General features: G+C 35.3%; 1 pseudogene; it reads right to left on the bottom strand.

Moving 5' to 3' along the window:
- Positions 1-5,840: 5,840 nt before the first annotated feature.
- On the bottom strand, positions 5,841-6,764 carry LOC133868926 (receptor-like protein kinase FERONIA; annotated as a pseudogene).
- Between the last annotated feature and the right edge of the window lie 10,418 nt (positions 6,765-17,182).

Raw genomic sequence — 17,182 nt, 5'->3', positions numbered from 1 at the left:
TAGAAGGTGAAATAGATAATATGTTAGAGTTTGTAATGAAAAGGTAGTAGCTAAAATAGAAGAAAAAAACTGTGTTTTGGGTAGCTAAAATAACTAGTGTTTCTGGAAATGCCATTATTGGAGTCATAAGTCCCATTTTAGTCTTTATCCAATATCAAAGAATAATAATAATAATATATGTATATTTAGTGTTAATTGAATGTTGGGTTAGTACCTGAAAAAGAAAGTGGACAAGATGCTGAAGCTAGATGCATCTTTGATCAATAAAATACTCAGATATTTTGTTCAAAAAAAAGAAAAGAACAAAAGATGCATCTACTGAGGTTTTATAATATAGAGCATTTAATTACTATAAATAGTTATTTAAAATACATATGGTTAAGATTAGAAAAATGCTACGGCATCGTTAGGTTTGCAGAATAAGTATTCTACTGGAAAATAGAATAGTTATTACCAAGAATAAAAGAGAGTAGAATTGAATGTTTATTCCTATTTTTTAGTTTGGTAATATCTCATATACTTTAATTGGAATCCAATCAAAATTATTAAAAAGAACCCATATAATTATTATTTTTTTAAAAAAAAAACTCAAATTATATTTAAAAAAAAATGGAAAACTAGTGGGTGGCCACAATGGTTGGCCAACCCTCGAGGTGGTTGGCCGGCCACTATAAAGGGGGGTTGGAGTTTTGGTCTTTTTTTATTATTATTATTTGGAAAATGTAGCCTATTCTCATTGGAATAACTATTTCTTTCATTTTTATAGAAGAATAACTATTCCTCTTCGCAAGGGAATAGTTATTCCAATGAGAATAACTATTACAAGGAATAGACTTTTACCAAACAAATGAATGACTATTCCTATCATTCAATTTCAGGGGTCTATTCTGAGAACCAAACGAGGCTTAAGTTTTAAAACAAATTTGGTTCCCAAATGATATGTCACAATCCTATTACCTTATGTCTTTATTTACTAAAACAATAGATCACACAAAATGGTGACATATCATTTGAAAATCAAATTTTTAATTTTTTTAAAAAACTAACATTTCTCTTAAGATTATAAGAATTTTGTGTCAAGGAATATTTTAAAAATTTAGAAGATCATAATCATGAGTCCCGTGTCATAAAGTTAACAATATAATTGATTGTGTTCATTGAGATTCCAGTTATTATAAATAACTAGATGGGGAGGCACCTATAAGGCATATTCTTGATTCCCTGTGTTTGATAATAATAGATGGGATCCGGCTTCTATGAAGTACCATATATTTGCTGTGAAAAATTCTAATGGCTGGGATGCAAAAATGGGAATTTAACGCCAAAACTCACACTGTTAAAGCCAAAACTCACGTTGTTTACCCACATCTTGCTGTTAGGTAAAAATGGGAATTTACTTCACTACTGCCTCTTTTTTTCTTTTTCTTCTCTCTTGGAACAGCCAAACAACCTCTTTTTTAATTTTATTTTATTTTATTTTATTTTTTTTATTTATTTTTTTCTCTCTCTCTTTCATTTTGGGAAACGACTACACACCAAGATTTAGGATTTTTTCCGTAATTTTTTTTTTCTCTCTCTTTGCTTTATGAAGCCTCACGCCCTATGCGGAAATAGACCTTTTTTTTTTTTTTTCTTTGCTTGTACGAAGCATCTAAGCCTCTGCGCAGAAATGGATCCGCCCTCTCCACTCAGAATTGGAGCTGTTGATTTTAAAAAGGAATCTTTTTTGCTTTTATAAACAATAAAAACTTTTAAAATGATAAAAACAATGCACAAAACAAAAACTAGCCTATCATGGGAGTCTTGGACGACCTCTTTACTTGGAAATGGAGGGTTGGATACCCATTGGTGCAAACTTGATGCCACTTTTGCTTGTGTTCATCTTTATTATGTAGATTCATGAAAAAAAATAAAATAAAAAATAATGATAATAATAAAAATTTAAGTTTTGAGAGAATAGAAGCTCATGACCCAGATGCACAGAGAGTTTGAGAACCTATGATTCTCAAAGATGTTTCAATTTTGGGTTTCCCGCATTAGCATAAAAAGGAGACGTTTCCCACAAGCAAAGAGAGAGAGAGAGAGAAAAAAAAAAAAAAAAAAAAAGACAAAAAAAAAAAGAAAGGTTGTTTGGCTGTGTAACAGAGTGAAGTCACGAAAATTTCACCAAACAACAAAATGTGGGTAGACAACCTCAGAGCTCGTTTGACAAATTGGTTTTTGTTTTTGTTTTTGAGAACTGTTTTTGAGAACAAAATCAGAAAACCGTTTTTTGTTGTTTTTTCATTAAAAAAACATTTGGCAAATTGTTTCCAGAAACAGTTCTTGAAAATAGAAAACAATGATTAAGGCGTTTAGACAACTATTTTCAAAACAGTTTTCACTTTTGAAGAAAAAATAAAAATATAATATATTTAGAAATTTTACATACTTTTTGTTTTAAATGTTTTATTTTTTCACCTTCTCAGCCTTTTCAAGTTTAAGAGATCAACACCATTCTCAACATCATAGCATCAATTTCTAAAAAAAAAAAAAAAAAACATTAGTAGCATCAAGTTATTGGGGGATATCCTTCCCTTATTTCCACTAAGATTTAATGAACATGAGAAAGTGACGAGAGAGGAGGGAGAGTGGCGAGTGCTCCAGCTGGAACACACCCCCACTGCTACCACTTCATCAACTACCACATGCCCTTAGAACAGGACAACCTCAACCTTCTCAGCATAGACCTTCAAAGAATCAAAATCATATCAAAAACAGTGAGCGAAAACGTGAATTCCGCATAAACTCTAACGAGCTCATCCCAAACAACAAACGCCGAGTAATTGTTTCTACAGAGATTGACCAATTCGTTCCAATAGCACATCCGAGAGCTCGAAGGAAAGGTCGCCGAGGGCATCGAACCGTCGGAGGACGACGAGGCGAGAGATCCGATCAACCAATTCGGGTCGGGTTAGCTAATATTCGTCCTGGCATTTCCAGTGGAGGGGACGAGACACATGGAGTGATCTGTCTGAGTGGAGATGACAGAGCAGGAAAGGAGTGGAGGTCGAAAAGTACCTGAGCATCAAAGGCAACGACGGTGGAATGGTTTCGCAGAGAGAGTTACTGTTGTTGTTGAATCCGTACCATCGTAGCTTCAAAATTCTCGGACAACCGTTTGCATTTTGGGGGGCTTTTCAGATTTTAGGAATGTGTGAACAAGTGAAACAGTACTGGTCTCTGAGCTCGAGGTTGGGCTTTCAGAGATAGGCGACTGGGCGTGGGAGTGAAGGAGAACTGGAGAAGAAGGATGAAAAATACCTTTGAAGATTCGAACCCACGATCTGAGATTGTATTATTTACTGTGCACTTAAGTTGGTTGTTGTGTTCCCCGTGTTTTCTTAAGAAAACATAAAACCGTTTTTGAAAACATTTTAAAGATGTTTCCATATTTTGTGTTTTTCCTGGTTTTTGTTTTCAAAACATTTACCCAAACGGCCTAATCGCATTTGAAATGTGTTTCGTTGTTTTGAAAATAGAAAACCTGTTTCCAAAACAGCAACCAAACATGCTCTTAGTTTTGGTTTTAACAATGTGAGTTTTGAATTTAAATTCCGGCTAATGCTTCTCCATGGCATTATTGTAATTGAAAATGTCATTTGGGAACGTGTTGAAACGAGTATTTGTGATTGGATTCTCAATCCTGGTCTTCAGTATTTTTTTTTTTTTTTTCCGCTCTTTATTTGCCTAAAGAACTTTTTATCTGAATGATGTCTAACATATGGCTCCTGGCAGGTAACAAAATTTCAACACAAACTGGTATTGGAACTGTCATTGCAATTGCTAGGGTAGCAACATACTCTTACATCTAACCTTATACCAAATGACAGATAGTCATAGCTAGTGCATAATAAGTCCGATTACCTAACGAGCAACATTTATGCTCCAAGGAATAACTGCCATCAAACTTTGGATCATTGAAAAAATTACAGCACATAAGACAAATCTTCAAATTAAAATCTAGTTTTACTCCATAGTAGGCATTTGTTTCAACTTTTTGCCCTGCAAGTAGTTATATGGTGCTGAAAATTTGTGGCTTATTAGTGTTGCGTATTAAGTTGATTTATGCTGTGTCTACCTTCTGGTTGCCATTTGGGATGAATCCTCTTATTAGATTGTGAACAAGTAAATAAGGGGAATCTCCAGAAACCAGATAATCATACAATTATGTTCAAAATTGCATTTATTGTGATTTTATGTCGTTCCATAGTGAATCCCAGAAAGTGGATAAAAATGCATTCCGTGTGGTTTCCCAGTGGATCCTGGTTGCACTGGTGATAGCTTTTTTGCTATATATAGACGCCATGTTTTGATATACACTTTTGCTCGAATTGACACTTAAGCTGAATTTCATTGATTTTGATATTTTATGTTTTTTTTTTTTTTTCTTTTTCTTTTTCTTTTTTGGATTGGCAGCAAGCTAAAACAGCATGAGGAGAAAAAGAGGTCTGGACTTGGAGGGGAATCATGTGTTGTAAATTTTCAAATATTTCCTTCCAAAGCGAGAGACAGCAAATGGATTAACCTTTTATTTATCGAGAAAAGAAAAAAAGAAAGCAGTGTATCCTATTATCCTTGTGGCAGTTATTTTTCTTTTGATTTCCCCTTGATTCAGATTACAGACAATTGCTAACTTGCAATGATCTCATGTTGTGAGTGAAAATAATGAATCACTTTCTATCACAAGTCATAACAAGCTTCAAATGGTGTTAACATAATATGTAATAATTATGCATATACTTAGAACTGCTCATTTATATTTTTCAGTCAGGCTTAAGCTTTGATGATTGATACTTCGTTCCCATAAGTTTCTTGATTGTGAAACATAGGGCAGTTTAGGTTCGGATTGAGATGTGGTGTTTATACCAAATATATTGATGCGGTACAATAGCTTTAATCTAAGCCGTTCATTTTTTAAATGATATGTCTAAAATGCGACTTCACGTAAGAGAGAGAAAGGGTAGCTTGCACTAAGCGCAAGTCATAGAGAAGATTACCGGTGGTGGTTGAACTAACCTTTTGGCCACTGAAGGTGGCAGAAACATTCAATTAACCTCCTTTTTGGCTTGCATGCATGCAAGCTACACCTTTCTCTTGTATGTGTTGTGGCATGTTGGACAGTTCATTCAAAAACGACAGTTCAAATTAAAACTGTTATATACTATATACTTCATGATGAGATTATTAAACTCAACTAGATCTTTGATGAGTCTAATAGATAATAATACGAAATGTATCTCTCCATGATTGTTATTTGAAGAAAACGATTTTGACGATGAGAGGCAGATTACCCTTTCAACTTTACACCTTAAAGTGTCTCCCAATAGTTAGAGGTGCACGTTAATGTCTAAAATAGGCTTCCTAGCCATCAAGAAAAATTCTAGAGGTATTTCTGTCCCATAATAACTCATACGTCTGGATGTGCAATAGATCATGGGTCCTACATTAAAATTAGACATTCTAAAGAATATATTTCCTTGATATTCGACTTTTTCATACAATAGTTGCTCCACTTGCCATATAAAAATGCCTTGCTTTCAAACCCAGTCCTCCTCGTCCTCAATGCGACTCCAACAAGACATCCTAAAAATTCAGCTACCGTCTTTTCTCACCGACCTTGAAGATTCATAATCTCAGAGAAATCTTGTCCACCGATCGTACTACTACTACTACACATGTCATTGGACAAGAGAGCTTCCTCCTTGAGCCTGGCATCTTTGTCCACACTGTCCTGCAACTTCAATGCGAGCTCAAGGTCCCGCACCACATCATTCATCGATGGCTGGTTGATTCTTTTGTCATGCAGACAACTCACCGCGATCTCGATCAGCAAATGTCTTCAGACACTCGTCTGCTATTTCACCCTTCAACGATGGATCAACGATCTGATCAACCTCTCCATTGCGATAGCATTCCGAAGCCCACTCCGCTAGGACCACCACTTGCGTCGTCTCTGCAGTTCGGATTATGGGTGACTTCGCAGACAATACTTCGCACAAAACTAAACCGAATGAGTACACGTCAAACTTCTGAGACAACTGTTAACGCCAGTAATACTCTGGGTTTAAATACCCAAAAGTACCCTTGACCATTGTGCTGACGTGGGCTTTTGGTTTTCCGTTTTGGACAATCCGAAATTAGACACCTTTGCCACCCATTTTTCATCCAGTAAAATATTTGTCGTCTTCACGTCACGATGAATGATCGTGTGGTTCACGCCCATATGAAGGTAGTTCAACCCACGTGCTGTCCCAATACAGATCTCCAGCCGTTGCTTCCAGGGAAGAGGAGGATTATCGGTGGTGGTATTTTAGAGATGATCACGGAGGGTCCCATGGGCCAGAAAATCATAGATGAGTATCATCACATCGCCGTCGTTACAATATCCGAGGAGAGAAACGAGATGGCGGTGGCGAAGCTGGGAGAGCATCTTGATCTCTGTCTCGAACTCCTGGGCCCCTTGTTGAGAACCGGGTGTCAGCCGCTTGATCACAACTGGGTTGGCCTCACCGTCAATTTGTCTTCAAGTTCAAGTCGTCTTTGTCAGCATCTACAAAACATGGAGTCAAGTGCTTTACGTTGAACACATTAGAAACCTTTAAATAACTTGGAAGACGCAGTCAGTATGCATTATCATTTATCTTTTGTAGAATCTCACAAGGTCCAAACGGATAGCGGTTATGTATGGACAACAAATGCGAGCGGTTATTAACCACATACATTTTTACCCCTAATTCTTGGTTTGATTTGGAATGTGTGATTTGAAAAAATAGTAATTGTAGTTTTAAAAATTGCAATTTCAAAATGTAATGAATCAAAATTGAAATTGATTCTAACATTTCCAATTTAACCGATAGAATTGCTCATAGTAAAGTAAATGAATTTCATTTATGCCAGTCCTCAACTTTCTATTTTGAGTGCTACTTGGCCACATTCAAGGCCGGGAACCAACGGCAACGGAATCCAAAGCTCTCAGCTCTCTTTCTAGTTTCTACCAAGGAAAAAAAAAAGAAAATAAAAAGGGGGGAAAGAAATAGTGTCACAATTTATTTCTCAAATTTGCTCCTCAAATAATATGGTGTCACAATCTTAATTATGAAATAGTGACGCATTTTTTAAAATGATATATAATATATATAAACTAACTCAATTTCTAGCTTGACTTAAATCGATCTTTCTCAAAGTTGTTAAACATCTATATTGGTTTATACAATCTTATTACATAAAACTGTGACACATCATTTAGAGAACAAATTTGAGAGAGAATTTGAGTATGCACATTTGAACACGCCACACTAAGGCTACACATATGATTTCCTCCAAAATAAAAATGCTACACAGACTAGTAAAATGCACATGCTTTATTTAAAGTACATGTGAAAATAAAAAATTGCATGTAAAAATCATATGTTTTTCAATCATATATGTGTCACAATTATTATTATTATTGATTTTTTTGTAAGTATGTATCACACTATTAATTTTCTTTTCTTTTTTTTTGTAAGTACACTATTAATTTTCAATTACTTTCATTTCAATCCCAAATAAATTCGATCAACTAAACGTTCAAGTATTTGTATGGGAAAGAACTTACGTCTGGACCAGAAAACTGTAATTTTTAACTTTATTAATTTATTCCCTCCAATACAATTAAAAAATCAACTAAAATAAACATTGTCACAAGAAATATCATATCTCCAACGAACTACAAATTAAGATTTTCGTCATTGCTTCAGCTCATCCATTACAAAGCATTTACACTAAGAACAAAACTGAGAATAATGATCAATATACATCCTGCCTGCACCTAAGACAAGAGGACAGTGGATCTGTCATGCCTAAGTTAATATAATGATTTTGTTTGTTAATGTATTTTTTTTTTTTTTTTAAAGGTATTATAATATGATATAAAAGTGAAAATAATTTTGACTATTTTGTGTTTAGATTATTTGTTAATTAATTTTTTGTTTTCAGAATAAAAAACAAAAGCAAATGGAAAGAAAAGTTTAACAAATGTCCTTTACCCATATATACTTTGTATATCAATTTGCTCGATTTATTTGAAATATTTAAACAGTATTTGCAATCAAACAAGTAACAAGAATATATTTTTAGATGAGTTTTTTATTTTAAAAAAAATAGGAATTTAAATTCATTTCCATGAACACATTCCTTTCCTTTTATTTATTTATTTATTTTTCATTTCTCTAAGAAGAAAAGTCAACAATTTTTTTTTCTTATACCAAACAACTTTTTTTTCACTTTTCTCATTCAAAAAACTCAACAAGCTTAAACTTGAGCTCACCCAAACTTTTAACGAATAAAACTTAAACAAAAATTTCATAACTCGACTTGACTCGATTCCAGTCTTACTAGGTAAGTATATTCTTTGTACAAGTAATAAATTGTACGACTGTAAGAATATCATATATGATGGTATTAATAGCCGTTAGACCAAAGCCTTGGCTACAGGTCATTTGACACGTCAAGAACAAGTCCATCACCATCGCAAAATGAAGAAAGAAAATAATTTAGAGTAATTTTAGTTTTCACATTTATTTATTACATATATATTATATGGCCAGGATTATATGGTCAGGCTAACATGACGTATTTTAAATGATTTTTTTAAAAAAAAAAAAACTGAAAAAGAAAATCACTTAAAACACATTGTCAAGAGTGTAACATAATGTTTAAATGGGTATTTGTAAGGTTTTTTTTTTTTTTTTTTTTTTTTTTTTAAACAGTTCTTAAATTTTTTTAATTACGGTATTAATAGCCATTTGGTCCAAAGCCTTGGCTACTGGTCATTTGACATGTCCACCACCTCCATTCATGAGAGGCGGTCGGCACCACCTTTGATGCTGGCTTGCATGCCACCCTACCCTTTTTTTTTTTTAATATATATAAGTTTTTAAGTTTTACATTTACAAATGTTTTTTTTTATTATTATTAAGAGTGACACGTGTTGTCCCTTTATTGGTACTGTCGTGCACCTAACGATCCGTCAAATGTTTTAACGGAATTTGACTTCAAAAACTAAATTGTATTTTTAGCATACCCTATAAATTTCTCGAAAGCGATTTATAAATTAGACAAACTACATAGACTGATTTTACATTTATTGATTGTAGGTGACACTATGTCCATCACCTGCAATCAATAAGACTCAGTCTTTGGTGTGAAAAGCTTAAGAAAGCCTGCAATCTCATCTTCTCCAGCTGTTTGCAATTGCCATCCACATGCACTTTCCTTTCTCATTTAGTTGCCCATCACCTTTGATAACGACTTGCCATCTACCAAAATGTTGACGTCGACGAAGACTTGAGACTTTTCTTTTTTATTTTTGGGGTTAAATAAATGTGAAATCCTAAATGGTGAAGCAAATATTACTTCTTAACAAATAATAAATCTTAATATTTTATTTATTGTTTTAAAAATCTCAATATTTTTCAGGTATTCTTTGTGGAAAACTTGTTTTTGTAATCACAATAAGATCGATACACCAAACCTTCGGGTTTGACAACTGAAAACATACTAACATACTATGTAGCTTTCCCCCCCCCCCCCAAAAAAAAAAAAAAAAAAAAACCTGCAACTTAAATGGAAGATATTTCAAAATGCTTGAGCATAATATCTATTCACAGCCTAATCACTTTTTTCTGTTTGTTCCAATCACATGTGTTGGAGAAATTATCATTCCCTAGGCAAATGAGCCTATTCCCGAACTAGGGCCCAGTTGATCTTGCTGGCCCAACCCGCTCAGTCACTAGGGCTTAACAGAGTCCTATAACACCTTGAAGGCTATATTTGGAACACATGGAATAAATACATTATCTCATGAGGAGTAAGTATCACACTCTCCCACTCAACCTCTATCTCATCCCACTATGGGTCCCACTCAGCCATGACAGGAAGGTGGAACAATGCGGTTGAGAACTATGTGCCTATAAATAGGCCGCTACTCCAGGTACAAAACACACTCTGATTATATACTGAAAATATACAAAAATTCTTGACTCTCAATACTCTCCAAAATTGTCTACTGACTTAGGCATCGGAGAGGGGTTGTCAGGACACCTCCTTTGACGTATTGTTTGTTCTTATTTGCAGACTATGAAGAACACGGCGAATCAAAGATCCACACGTCACCAGACTGAAAATTGTTCTAACATTCTAACAGTTTGGCGCCGTCTATGAGAATGAGGAGAAAATCCTCAAAATCATGCAAATCTTCTTACAACTGCTGTGCCGACAATGCCGTTCATCTTTGCCAAATTCACAATAAGTCCATGATTTGTTTTGCAGACATCACTATTTATTGCGATTCATAAAATTCAATCATGCTTCATAAAAAAATAGCATATTACTGGTATGCAGATTTGCTAGACTTTGCTATATATGTTGAACTTGCAAACATGTAAGAATTTGCGTAATATCCCTCTTCTTAAACCATAGAAACATGAGACAAGATCAAAATTTGAGACATCAGTTGGAATTGTGCTTCTCTCCTGATATTTGATGTTCTTTATTGGCACTACAAGACAAATTATTGGGCTTTTTAAAAGATGAGTGCTGGCCTGAACTTTTTAAGCCTTGATCTCACGTAAAGATTCTTAGCCCATGCCTTTCCTTTTATTAGAAACAGATTTTTAGTCAATAAAGATCAGGTTTTCTAGCATCACAATTAATTGTTGACAACAAGGCATGTACTCATCTATAGTACCAGCAAGGTGCTTTGTTAACACTCGATAAAAAAAGAGGAGAAAGAAGAAAGGTGTCTATTTTCCCTCTCTCAAGGAGAAAGTCTTGCCCGGTGAAGGCGCACAAAGATGCTTTGTTTATACTTTGGTGCAGAAATAAAGGTTACAGGGAGGAACATGCGCTTCTCCAAAAGCAACATTCCGAGTCCAACATATATAAGCACCTATGAGAGGGAAATTAGGCGACACGTTCCGAGGAGCCCATGCCCAAGTTGCCACCTTCCAAAAGGCACGTCTCGAGGACTCTCCCGAGGAGCCCCATACCGAGTGCCGAGTGGCATGTATCAAGGGTCCAAGATGAGAAACTCCAAGTACATTAGCTTAATGCCTCAATGGTCAAAGATGGTTCATCTTCATTGAAAATATACGAGGTAAGTTGCTAATTCAACATTTTTGCCAAACCCATATAGTATGTCTACCTAGGCATTAGCCTCACGTGGAGGAATGGGTAGAAAACAGAGACTGTGCGTGAAATAACAGATATTTTTAATCTATCTGCATATCTTTGGCAAAATATACTGACAGGCCAGCTAGAACATTAAACGAGGGATTTTGCTTTCCCAAGGCAATATTCCCATCAATTGATAAATGCTGAGTAGGAAGATTTCGTTTTGCTAGTAAATTTACTTACGATTCTCTATTTGGCCCCGAGACTTATTCTTTGAACAGGTCCGAGCTAAGGATGAAAATGAGAAGCCGTGGAAATCCGAGCCGAAGATACATTCCGAGCCTAAGGTCCAATTTGACCGAGAGTCCAATTTGACAGAGGATCCAATCCAACCAAGGATAAAATCCGAGCCGAGGATAAATCCCAAGCCCAAGATAAATTTCAAGCTGTGGAAACATTTCGAGCCAAGGGAGCAATTCGATCGAGGCTCAAATCCGACCAAGGATCCAATTTTTCCAAAGGTCCAATTTTCCTGAAGGCTCAAATTCGACCGAGGGTCCAATCCGAGGGCACATTTCAAAGGTCTCTTTCGAGAAGCCCCAATGCACAACTTCATTAGAATATTAAGATAAGTTCACTCTTTGCATTTTCGTTTATGCTAGCCTACTCATAAATTTTTAGACAGTTAAATATATCTTATGCATTGATCGGTGAAATTTAAAATTAGCTTCTCACTGCAACACATAAAAATGATTACACATCAAGTCTAAAAATTGGGAGATACCCACAAAATTTTCCAACTATAGTACAAAACAAATATCCTAAACTTTCATACTTAGCTAAGAATCAGCTAAGTATAAAAGTTGGGGGGTACCAACCCGGTGAAATCAAAAACTGAAACAGAAGACTATATCAAGTCGCATAATTGAATCTTAGTGCAATTTTGCATACTTTGCATTAATAAATTGTTAATTGCTAGATTATGCTGCATATATGCATACCTATGTGCCTTTAAGACACAAGCGAGACTAATATTTCATACCAAAGGTCTTTATCAAGCGAGATCGAAAAATTCTGAAAAAATGTCCGCTCACGAGCAAAATACCCATACTTTGTCAAGCTTCTCCTATGCAGGTCTTCCTTGGCTACAGAAGTCAAGAGCTCGTCGAGAGAATTTTGATGGCAACCAACTAAAGGTTTGGAACACGCCACTTTGAAGAGCAACCATGAGCTTACTGATGTTGTATTCACGGCAATTGACTCCTTCCCTAAAGCCATTTGGAAAGAGTTTCTCTCTTTAGCCTAATAACATTAGGTTCCATCGTTTATTTATTCCCCTGATTGTACTAATTTTTCTGCTGCTTTATCAATATTTATAAGACGGTTTGAATCATTACAAACTCATAAGGGATTCATTCCGGAATATTTAAAACTTTAATGTTCATTTGAGATCCAAACGAAAATAGTTTCACATAATTGGATCCTATTATGATAGACATTGATAATGGGTAATACCTAGAATATTCTTTGGAAGACAGGTAGCTTCCAGAAGACCCTGTGTTGCTTACTCACATGTGGCAACTACTTGCAAGGTCTAGGGCTTCATTACCAAATTTTGCTCTACCACGATTCTCAGCTTCTCCACAACCCTTTTGAATTCTATGCCGCAACGATGGGGGAACATACAGCAGCAAAAAAGCTACATTACCCCGAGCTTACGCAACACACAAAGGAGCTTTAATGTCGCCTCGTTCGGTGACAGCTAGAAGCCTTACAAGAATCGATGATACTTATATGACTCGAATCACGTTGAGGGGATTCAAGTCGGAGAAACTTATATGACTCGAATCACATTGAGGGGATTCAAGTCGGATAAATTTATATAACTCGAATCACGTTGAGGGGATTCAAGTCGGAGAAACTTATATAACTCAAATCACGTTGAGGGGATTCGAGCCGAGACTTGAATCACGTTGAGGGGATTCAAGTTGGAGAAATTTATATGACTCGAATCACGTTGATTCAAGTTGGAGAAACTTATATGACTCAAATCACGTTGAGGGGATTCGAGCACTACAGCCTCATCCTGCCTTGAGATTACTCGGCACGATTTGAGCACAAAAAGGCCTCAGCACAAGCTGAGCCGCCATAAGCCTCGGGCCACCATAAGCCCCGAGCCGCTGTAAGCCTCAGACCACTAAAGCCTCGACACTAGTCCGAGCATCCAAAGCCTTAGCCAAGGATCCAAACATCATCAAACGCCAACAACCACAATTGCTTGGAAATCAGCCTATCGACTTAGGTATGCAAACTGATTATATTATTCGATACATATATACATCTGTTCTAATAGATTTCAGGGACCCTACTTCGGCAAAAGTCATGGCAGAAAACCATACGGGGAGACAACCCCACAAAAAGAAAAAAAAAAAATAAAAAAAAAAAAAAAAATAAAAAAAAATAAAAAAAATAAAAAAAAGAATTCATACAAGGAGAAATAAATTAAGCCATACATGAGGAAGTGGAGAAGCTACTGCAAGCCAGTTTCATCTGAGAGGTTGACTATCCCGAGTGGCTAGCCAATGTTGTGTTGGTAAAGAAGTCAAGTGGAGACAATCCCTACAAAAAAAACACATAGCAGTACCCTATATGATCTACATGCCAGAAATTTGAGGTTCGATCCCAAGATTCGACCTGTGAATCGGAAGAAAAACTCTCAAGGAACCTTATTCACTGTTAAGAAGCTTCCTACCATGAACCATGACAAGAAGGGTTCAGCAAAAAAATTGAGATAGAAAAATTTCCCAAGACAAAAAAGAAAAAAAAAAAAAAAAAAAAAAAACACTAAGGCCGAGGCTGAAAGATCCTGAGGCTGAAAATTTTCCGAGACAGAAAAAATTTTCAGGTTTGAAAAAGTTTCTTAGACAAAAAATTTTCCAAGACTAAAAAAAGTCTCCGAGAGAAAAAAAATTTCCGAGACAAAATTTCCCTAGTCTGAAAAAGTCTCCGAGACAAAAAAGTTTCCGAGACGAAAAAATTTTCAAGTTTGAAAAAGTTTCTTAGGCAAAAAATTTTCTAAGTCTGAAAAAAGTCTCAAAGACAAAATTTTCCGAGACTAAAAAAGTTTCCGAGTCTGAAAAAGTCTTTGAGACAAAAAATTTTCTAAGTCTGAAAAAAGTCTCCGAGATAAGAAAATTTTCGAGACGAAAAATTTTCCAAGTCCAAAAAAGTCTATGAGACAAAATTTTTTCCAAAAAGTCTAAAAAAAAAAGAAAAAAAAAAAAGAGGTCTTCTAGACAAAAAATTTTCTGGGACTAAAAATGTTTTCGAGACGAAAAATTTTCCGAGTCTAAAAAACTCTCCTAGACAAAAATAAAATAAAATAAAAATTTCAAGACAAGAAGTTTCCAAAACGAAAAATTTTCCAAGTCTGAAAAAGTGTCTGAGACAAATTTTTTTCTAAATCTAAGCAAAATTTTGAGACAAAACAGGAAATTTCCCGAGACGGAAATAAAATTCCGAGACAAAAATATCCCGAGGCCGAGATAGCCCGTGTATCCCGAGTAGAACATTGTCAAATGAAAAAGATTGTCGTATTGATGCAGCTAGGAGATCTTTTGATTTGTCAACGGCCAGTGAAAGGCTTCAACTGCGAACAGCTTCGAGCATTCAAAATTACTACCACATGCAAAAAGTCACAAGCCTCTTACCATCAACATTGAATCCTCATTATCAACGAACAAAAATAGTCTCATCCACAAGTACAAAAGAAGATTCTCAATGCCCGACTAGCTAAACAAATCAGCCAATGGGAATCGAGGGGTATCTGTTGGGGAAATTATTATCCCCTAGGCGGGCCTATACCCGAACTAGGGCCCAGTTGATCTTGCTGGCCCAATCCGCTCAGTCACTAGGGCTTAACAGAGTCCTATAACACCTTGAAGGCTATATTTGGAACACATGGGATAAATACATTATCCCATGAGGAGTAAGTGTCCCACTCTCCCACTCAACCTTTATCTCATCCCACTATGGGTCCCATTCAGCCATGACATGAAGGTAGAACAATCCGGTTGAGAACTATGTGCCTATAAATAGGCCGCTACTCTAGGTACAAAACACACTCTGATTATATATTGAAAATATACAAAAATTCTCGACTCTCAATACTCTCCAAAATTATCCACTGACTTAGGCATCGGAGAGGGGTTGTCGGGACACCCCCTTTGATGTATTGTTTGTTCTTATTTGCAGACTATGAAGAACACGGCGAATCAAAGATCCACACGTCACCAAACTGAAAACTGTTCTAACAACATGCTTTAATCACTTTTACCATTTAATTAATCTCTACTTAAAGCATAAGCTTTTCATTCAAATAAGAATTCAAAAGAATGTTTTTTAGTTCTAATTTTTGAAGCAGTAAGTAATGCGTTTATCCTTGTAAAGGGACAGATCGACCTTGATAATGAAAAGCAATATCTATATCTCTAAACTCTAGAGAAAGACTGTTAATTTGATGATGGTGAAATTGTTCTAAGAACCTCACTGGAGAATATCTTCTCCTACCCATGTTTAAACACAATAAGATGATGCAAATAATTAATTAGCCTCAAGAAATGAGGAAAAAGAAAACAGAACTAGAGAATGATTAAGCAGACCTCGAAGCTCATTGGTTCTGCATATAGACGACATGTCAATGCTTCTATTCATGATGCGCTCATCATAACAATTCAATAACGATGTTGGGATCTTCAGATTTTGGAAAGCACAAATTTATGCACTCTTTAACAAGAGCATAGCCTTTGAGTTCAGGACCTATAATTTTTGCTCGGTACATAAATATAACAGCACTTGAAAATATGGTGTGAGTAATACACTCCTTAAATTTAAGCCTTCCAATTCTATGTTCACTTTCACATATTCCAATTTCATTTTGAAGGCACTCAGATAATAAGCCATCAAGAAAGTCAAGTTGAGATGGATGAAGAAGACAGGAAGAGGGTAGGGTAAGGTCTTTAGCTTGCATTAGAGACACTATCAGGACAATCAACTCCATTACCACCACCATAGGCTTTCTCATATATTTCTTAGCCATTTGATTTTCTCCCACTCAAAATTATTCTTGCATTTGAGTTTAGTATACAAACAATTTATAGGGACTAAACAATTTATACAAAGTACAAATTTCTTAAAATTTTAGGGCCAGTAATCTTTTTGTGATGATACCAAAATAGAGCCCTTCATGCCCCTCAATTACTGGGAGAGACCCTTTGGTGGTGGTGCTCAAATAAAAAAATAAAAATAAAAATGTTATTCTTCTTATCAAATAATATAATAAATTTGTTCTTTTTTTCTATGATGGAAAATCTCTCCAAGGCAGGGAGCACCTCATTTATTATAAACACTTCTACTTAACGTACACGGTTATTGGCAAAGGATTTGATGGTGAGAAGGGTTAAAAATACTTTTATAATGGATGTCAAAAATTTGTATGAAGAAAATCACCAATTTAATCTATTTGATGGACTAGTAGCTCTGTTTGATAAAACTTTTGTTATCTGCCTTTTATTGTATTTTTTAAAATAAAAATATTAACAAACAACTAAAACATTAAACATTCTTAAAAATACAAAACCACTTTTAACTCTTATGTAATATCAAAACATTTTTTTCAAATTAAAAACTGAAGACATCCCTAAATCACATTAGCTGAACATGGTTTGATAATATCTACATATAGATATAATTGGCTGAATTGGCTCGAAAATGCCATCCGTAATTCAGATGGTTAAACAAAGATAATCATGATATCAATGTCCAAAATGAAGTGAACAAGATCGGTTGGTTTAGGAACATGTCTTTCCCGACCATTTCATTAAAGAATGTGAAATATATTTCTAGTCCTGACCAATATACAGAACACTGATTAACATCGTAAGCTTTTTTTACAATACATACACAAATTGCTAATCTTATTTACCTTGCG

The sequence above is a fragment of the Alnus glutinosa genome, chromosome 5, assembly GCF_958979055.1.
Source record: "Alnus glutinosa chromosome 5, dhAlnGlut1.1, whole genome shotgun sequence".
Lineage (NCBI taxonomy): Eukaryota > Viridiplantae > Streptophyta > Magnoliopsida > Fagales > Betulaceae > Alnus > Alnus glutinosa.
Note: the sequence above shows the minus strand (reverse complement) of the source record. Positions and strands in the feature narration are given on the sequence as shown.